The following is a 7,925-nucleotide window of genomic DNA, read 5'->3' on the forward strand; positions in this document are numbered from 1 at the left end:
TGAAATTAAAAGACGCTTACTCCTTGGAAGGAAAGTTATGACCAACCTAGATAGCATATTGAAAAGCAGAGACATTACTTTGCCGACTAAGGTCCGTCTAGTCAAGGCTATGGATTTTCCAGTAGTCATGTATGGATGTGAGAGTTGGACTGTGAAGAAGGCTGAGCCCCGAAGAATTGATACTTTTGAACTGTGGTGTTGGAGAAGACTCTTGAGAGTCCCTTGGACTGCAAGGAGATCCAACCAGTCCATTTTGAAGGAGATCAACCCTGGGATTTCTTTGGAATGAATGATGCTAAAGCTGAAACTCCAGTACTTTGGCCACCTCATGTGAAGAGATGACTCATTGGAAAAGACGTTGATGCTGGGAGGGATTGGGGGCAGGAAGAGAAGGGGACAACAGAGGATGAGATGGCTGGATGGCATCACTGACTCGATGGACATGAATCTGAGTGAATTCTGGGAGTTGGTGATGGACAGGGAGGCCTGGCGTGGTGCGATTCATGGGGTCGCAAAGAGTCGGACACGGCTGAGTGACTGAACTGAACTGAACTGAACTGAACTGATTACATATTCACTTTAACATCTATCCATGCCAATTAATCTTTCCAGTGTCTGCCTTCTCTAGCAACATTAAGCTTCAAAATTTCCTTACCTCTGAGTTTGCCCTGATCACTGGATTTTCTCACTGACCAGGAGATAGGCTGAAACTAGGCTATCTACCCCTAGATAATAATTCAGATTATCTCTGAATCATCATTTGCTCAGTCTTCCTTCTATACAACAGTATTTTGCAAGACCACAGACTAGATTCATCCATCAGTTTCCTTAATTCCATATGCAGCTCCATAATCAGATCATAGCCACTCTCCGAATCTCAGCAACCTGGTTGGGGCATGGTCCTTCAACTTAGTTCTTAGCAGCACACTGTTCTAGGAGCCTGCATTTATTTTCCCTGTAATATCTTACTCTAAGCTGGATAAACCTCATCTAACCATGAAGCTTTATCTGCTTCATTTGTCGTTGACAGATACCCTGTGCTTTGACTTGTCCACTGAATACTTGGACATAAACACCAAGTCACGGAACCTAGACGGTCATCCACATGCAGGATCAGCCCTGCAGCCCAATTACTTCCTTGAGCCTGAATTTCATCTAGATCTTTCTTTTCTTTTTTCTAATATACTGATAATGTTTGAGCAGGTTTTGCTTCAAAACCTTTCAGCAAAGTAACATAACAGGCTCTGAATCTGGGTATTATGAAGTAAGCATATTCCACTTTGTCTTTCTTAATGAATGTAGCCATAAACCTGGCGAGAGTACATGGAGCAACTTTTTGAAGACTCTAAATTGGAAGCAATAGCACATTCTGTTCAAGTATACATAAGCATTCACCACAATACCATGCACCACAAATCAAACTTAAACAAATTTAAAGGAATTCAAAGTATATCTCTAACCACAGAATTAAACTATAAATATAAATAAATAAATAACATGAAAAATCTCCAAAGACTTAGGAATTAAAAGATACACTTCTAAATAATACACGGAACAAAGAGCAAGTCTTGAGGGTGTTAAGCCCAAGTCGCGAAATCTCCCAATGACCACCAGGGAGCCGATATCCGATGCAAAAGCAAGAGAGTTTTTATTACCAAGCTCGAGCTGGGGCTCCCACCGATACCAACGCAGCAGCTATAGGGAGGAGCCCCGAGCTCTGGGTTTCATTGCTTATATAGGGTATTCTTGTGCAAAAAATTTGAAAAACGGGAGTTTCTGGGTTGGGAGACATCTAATTGGTTACCTACTGTGGAAGGGTTAGGTGTTGGGTTCTGATTGGTTCCCATTTCCCAGGCTTGCCACGGGTTCTGATTGGTCCCAGGGTGGTGGGGTGAGGTTAAGGGATTTCCACAAAGCTCTTTTCTGGGAATTTTTACAAAATGTAGTCTTCTTTAACAAAATGGAGTAGCTTAGGTCCTTCAAGGGAAATTAGAAAATATTTTGAACTGAGCAAAAGTGAAAATCCAACATACCAAAATGCATGGGATACAGTTAAATCAGTGCTTAGAGAATAATTTTCTGTATTAAATGTTCACAATAAAAAAATAATAAAGATCCCAAGAAAATAATCTAATATTTTACCTTAAGAACCTACAAAAAGAAGAGAAAACTAAACCAAGCGAGCAAAATGAGGGGAATAATAAAGAATGGAGATGAAGATTTCTATTGTTGTTCAGTCGCTAAGCTGTGTCAGACTCTTTGAGACCCCATGGACTATAGTATGCCAGGCTTCCCTGTCCTTCACTATCTTTTGGAATTCGCTCAAACTCATGTCCATTGAGTTGGTGATGCCATCCAACCATCTCCTCCTTTGTTGCCTCCTTTTTCTCTTTCTCAAAGATTTTTAGACCAGAAATAATTATATGCATTGAAAAAATAACCAAGTCAAAAGCTGGTTCCTTGAAAAGAAAAATAAAATCGCTAAATCTTTAGCCAGGAGAATCAAAAAGGAAAGTAAAACACATATCACTAATGTTAGGAATAAAAGAGGGTATTTCACTACTGATTACATAGCATTAAAATTATAATAAGGCAATACTAAAAACTCTAGGCACACAAATGCCACAATTTAGATAAAATGGACCATCTCAAAAACCACAAGTTACCAAAGTTCACCCAAAATTAAATGGACAATCTGAATGGTCCTATAATTATTAAAAAGAAATTGCATGTGTAGGTAGAAATCTTCCAAAAAATAAATATTTAAGCATTGGTGGTTTCACTGGTGAATTCTACCAAACATTTAAAGAATTAATAACATCAATTATACACAATTTCCTCCAGAAAATTAAAGAGGACAAAACTGTTCCAATTCGTTTAATGGCATCAATATTGCTCTCATTACAAAACCTACCATAGACAGCACAAGAAAACAAATTTACAGATATTCTACAATCAAGCAGAGTTCATCCCAGGAATTCAAGATTGGTTTCAGTATTTTCACAGATTTGAAGAAAAAAAAACACATCATCATATCAATTGATGCAGGAACAGTACTTGACCAAATTCAATACCCATTCATGATACAAATTCTCAGGAACCTAAGTATAGGAGGGAACTTACTCAAATGGCAAAAGAGCATCTAATAAAAAATGTACAGCTAACATTACATCTAATGTTAAAAGACTGAATGCTTTAAGGAGCAAGGAAAGGATATTCCTAGTACTATTCAACATCATTCTAGAAGTCTTACCCATGCAATAAGGCTATACACAGATGACATGATTTTCAACATAGAAAGTCCTAAGGAATCTATTTGTAAATAGAACTAAATATGGTTACCAAGATTACAGAACATGTAGTCAATGCACAAAAATTAAACATATTACTATAAACTAGCAATGAACAATTATAAAGATTTTTTTAATATGGTTACAATAACTCAAAGAAAAACTAAAATGTTCAGCTAAAAAGCTTAATCAAACATATGTAAAATCTGTATGCTGAAATTTACAAAACATTGACAAGAAACCAAAGAAACTAAATACGTGGTTGTCAAGATGGCCTTCATGCCCTAATCTCTGGAACCCATAATGTTACTTCACTTGGCAAAAGTAATTTTACAAATGTAATTAAGATTATAGAGTTTAAAATACAGAGATTATACTGGATTATTCACATGGGCTTGAACTAACCACTCAGTTCAGTTCAGTTCAGTTGCTCAGTCATGTCCGACTCTTTGTGACCCCATACACTGCAGCACTCCAGGCCTCCCTGCCCATCAGCAATGCCCAGAGTTTACCCAAACTAATGTACATGGAGTCAGTGATGCCATCCAACCATCTCATCCTCTCTTGTCCCCTCTTCTCCTGCCTTCAATCTTTCCAAGAATCAAGGTCTTTTCAAATGAGTCAGTTCTTCGCAACAGGTGGCCAAAGTACTGGAGTTTCAGCTTCAACAACACTCCTTCCAATGAACACTCAAGACTGATCTCCTTTAGGATGGACTGGTTGGGTCTCCTTGCAGTCCAAGGGACTCTCAAGAGTCTTCTCCAACACCACAGTTCAAAAGCATCAATTCTTCGGTGCTCAGCTTTCTTTATAGTCCAACAATCACATCCATACATGACTACTGGAAAAACCATAGCCTTGACTAGAGGAACATTTGTTGGCAAAGTAATGTCTCAGCTTTTTAATATGCTGTCTAGGTTGGTCATAACTTTCCTTCCAAGGAGTAAGTGTCTTTTAATTTCATGGCTGCAGTCACCATCTGCAGTGATTTTGGAGCCCCCCACCCCAAAATAAAATCAGACACTCTTTCCACTGTTTCGCCATTTATTTGCCATGAAGTGATGGGACCAGAACCATGATCTTCATTTTCTGAATGTTGAGCTTTAAGCCAACATTTTCACTCTCCTCTTTCACTTGCATCAAGAGGCTCTTTAGTTCTTTTTCACTTTCTGCCATAAGGGTGGTGTCATTTGCATATCTGAGGTTATTGATATTTCTCCCGGCAATCTTGATTCCAGCTTGTGCTTCTTCCAACCCAGCGTTTCTCATGATCTACACTGCATATAAGTTAAGTAGCAGGGTGACAATTTACAGCCTTGACGTACTCCTTTTCCTCTTTGGAACCAGTCTGTTGTTCCATGTCCAGTTCTAACTGTTGCTTCCTGACCTACATACAGGTTTCTCAAGAGGCAGGGCAGGTGGTCTGGTATTCCCATCTCTTTCATTTTCCACAGTTTATTGTGATCCACACAGTCAAAGGCTTTGACATTGTCAGTAAAATAGAAATAGATATCTTTCTGGAACTCTCTTGCTTTTTCCATGACCCAGCGGATGTTGGCAATTTGATCTCTGGTTCCTCTGCCTTTTCTAAAACCAGCTTGAACATTTGAAAGTTCACATTTCACGTATTGCTGAAGTCTGACTTGGAGAATTTTGAGCATTACTTTACTAGCATGTGAGATGAGTGCAATTGTGTGGTAGTTTGAGCATTCTTTGGCATTGCCTTTCTTTGGGATTGGAATGAAAACTGACCTTTTCCAGTCCTGTGGCCACTGCTGAGTTTTCCAAATTTGCTGGCATATTGAGTGCAGCACTTTCACAGCATCATCTTTTAGGATTTGAAATAGCTCAACTGGAATTCCATCACCTCCACTACCTTTGTTCATAGTGATGCTTCCTAAGGCCCACTTGATGTCACATTCCAGGATGTCTGGCTCTACATGAGTGATCACACCATTGTGATTATCTTGGTCATGAAGATCTTCTTTTTTTTTTTCTTTTACAGATCTTCTGTGTATTCTTGCTACTTCCTCTTAGTATCTTCTGCTTCTGTTAGGTCCATACTATTTCTGTCCTTTATTGAGCCCATCTTTGCATGAAATGTTCCCTTGGTATCTCTAATTTTCTTGAAGAGATCTTAATAGAATAGTCTTTCCTATTCTATTGTTTTCCTCTATTTCTTTGCACTAATCACTGAGGAAGGCTTTCTTATCTCTCCTTGCTATTCTTTGGAACTCTGCATTTTGAGCCCTTAAAAGCCAGACAACTTTCTCTGGCTAAAGTCAGAGAAATGTAGCAAAGGATGAGCCAAAGAAATGGGAAGTAAGAGAAGAATGCTATAGGTCTTTGATATTGAAAGATAAATATAGAAACATGCCATGGAATGCCAGTTGCATTAAAGAACTGGAGAAATCTTCAGCTGACAGTCAGTTCAGTTGCTCAGTCATGTCTGACTCTTTGTGACCTCATGGACTGCAGCACGTCAAGCTTCCCTGTCCATCACCAACTCCCAGAGCTTACTCAAACTCATGTCCATCGAGTCAGTGATGCCATACATCCTCTCATCCTCATCCTTTCTCCTCCTACTCTCAATCTTTCCCACCCTCAGGGTGTTTTCCAATGAGTCAGCTCTTCACATCAGGTGGCCAAAGTATTGGAGCTTCAGCTTCAGCATCAGTCTTTCCAATGAATATTCAGGAGTGATTTCCTTTAGGACTGACTGGTTTGATCTCTTGCAATTGAAGGGACTCTCAAAAGTCTTCTCCAACACCACAGTTCAAAAGCATTAGATATTCAGTGGTTGTCTTTCTTTATAGTCCAACTCTCAAATCAATACATGACTACTGGAAAAACCATAGCCTTGACTAGACAGACCTTAGTCAACAAAGTAATGTCTGTGCTTAATTTTAATATGGTGTCTAGGTTTGTCATCGCTTTTCTTCCAAGGAGCAAGCATTGTTTAATTTCATGGCTGCAGTCACCATCTGCCGTGATTTTAGAGACCAAGAAAATAAAGTCTCTCACTATTTCCATTGTTTCCCCAAATATTTTCCATGAAGTGATGGGACTGGATGCCATGATCTTAGTTTTTTGAATGTTGAGTTTTAAGTCAGCATTTTCTCTCTCTTCTTTCACTTTCATCAAGAGACTCTTTAAAGTTCCTCTTCACTTTCACCTGACAACCAGTAAGGAAATAAGAACCTCAGGCCTGTAGCTACAGTGCGTGGAATTTGGTCAACAACTTTGAAGAGTCATCTTTCTAAGCACCTCCAGAATGGAACACCACCTTGCTGACAACCCTGATCCTTTTGATTTAGCCATGTAAGGCCCTAAGCAGAGAACCAACTAAACCATACTAACCTGCACTTCTGACTCACAGAATCTCTGGTGTTAATAAATGATTTTTAATTAATTAATTAATTTTGGATGTTGCTTTAAGCCGCTAAGTTTCTGGTATTTTCATATTGGTAACAGAAAATAATACAAGAGATATACCATGCTCATGGATTATAAGACTCCACATAAAAAAGATGCCAATTCTCCCCCAAATTATTTGACAGACTTAATGCAATTCTAATCAAAAATTCTAGAAAGATCTTTACAGATATACACAAGTTGATTCTAAAATTTATATGGAAAGAGAAATACCTTAAATATAGAAAACCATTTTGACAAAGAAGAATAAAGTTATAGGAATCACACTACAACCAACTCATTTTAAAACGTCAAAAGTCTTAAAGAGGTATGTTATCAAAATTCAACATTATTAGCTATAAGGAAATGGAAATTAAAACCATAAAATGAGATACCACTAAACACCTTTCAGAAAAACTAAAGTAAAAAATACTGACAGTAGGAACTTCCCTAGCAGTCTAGTGGTTAAGACTCTGCCTTCCAGCATAGAGCATGCAGGTCTGATCCCTGGTGATGGAGCTAAGATCCCATATGCCTCTTGCCCCCCAAAAAACAATGCATAAAACAGAAGCAGTGTTGTAACAGACGCAATAAAGACTTTTTAAAAATGGTCCACATCAGAAAATAAAAATAACTAATCTTAAAAAGAAAAAAGAAATACAATACTAAATGCTGAAGAGAATACAAAATGGAACTCTCTTACTGCTGAGACTACAAAATGGTACAGCCTCTTAAGAAAACAACTTGTCAGTTTCTTATTCAGTTGTGTGTGCTTATTCACTCAGTCATGTCCAACTCTTTGCGACCCCATAGATGGTAGCCCCTCCAGGGTTCTCTGTCCATGGGGATTCTCGAGGCAAGAATACTGGAGTGGGTTGCCGTGTCCTCCTCCATGGGATTTTCTCAACCCAAGGATCGAACCCAAGTCTCCAGCATTGTAGGCAGATTGCCATCTAAGTCATCAGGGAAGCCAGGTAAACGCACATATACCATAGAACCTAGCAATCCTACTCCTAGCTATTTATGCAAGAGAAATGGAAACTGTTTGGACAAAAACCTATACGTGAATGATTATAGTGACTCCATTATTAATTGCCATAAACTAGAAACAACTCAAATGTCCCTCAGTTGGGAAACAGATAAATTCTTGTATGTGTGTGTGTGTGTGCGTGTGTGTTTGTGTCTGCTCAGTTACTCAGTTGTGTCCAACTCTTTGTGACC

Source organism: Budorcas taxicolor, chromosome 1 (genome assembly GCF_023091745.1).
Source record: "Budorcas taxicolor isolate Tak-1 chromosome 1, Takin1.1, whole genome shotgun sequence".
NCBI classification, from domain to species: domain Eukaryota; kingdom Metazoa; phylum Chordata; class Mammalia; order Artiodactyla; family Bovidae; genus Budorcas; species Budorcas taxicolor.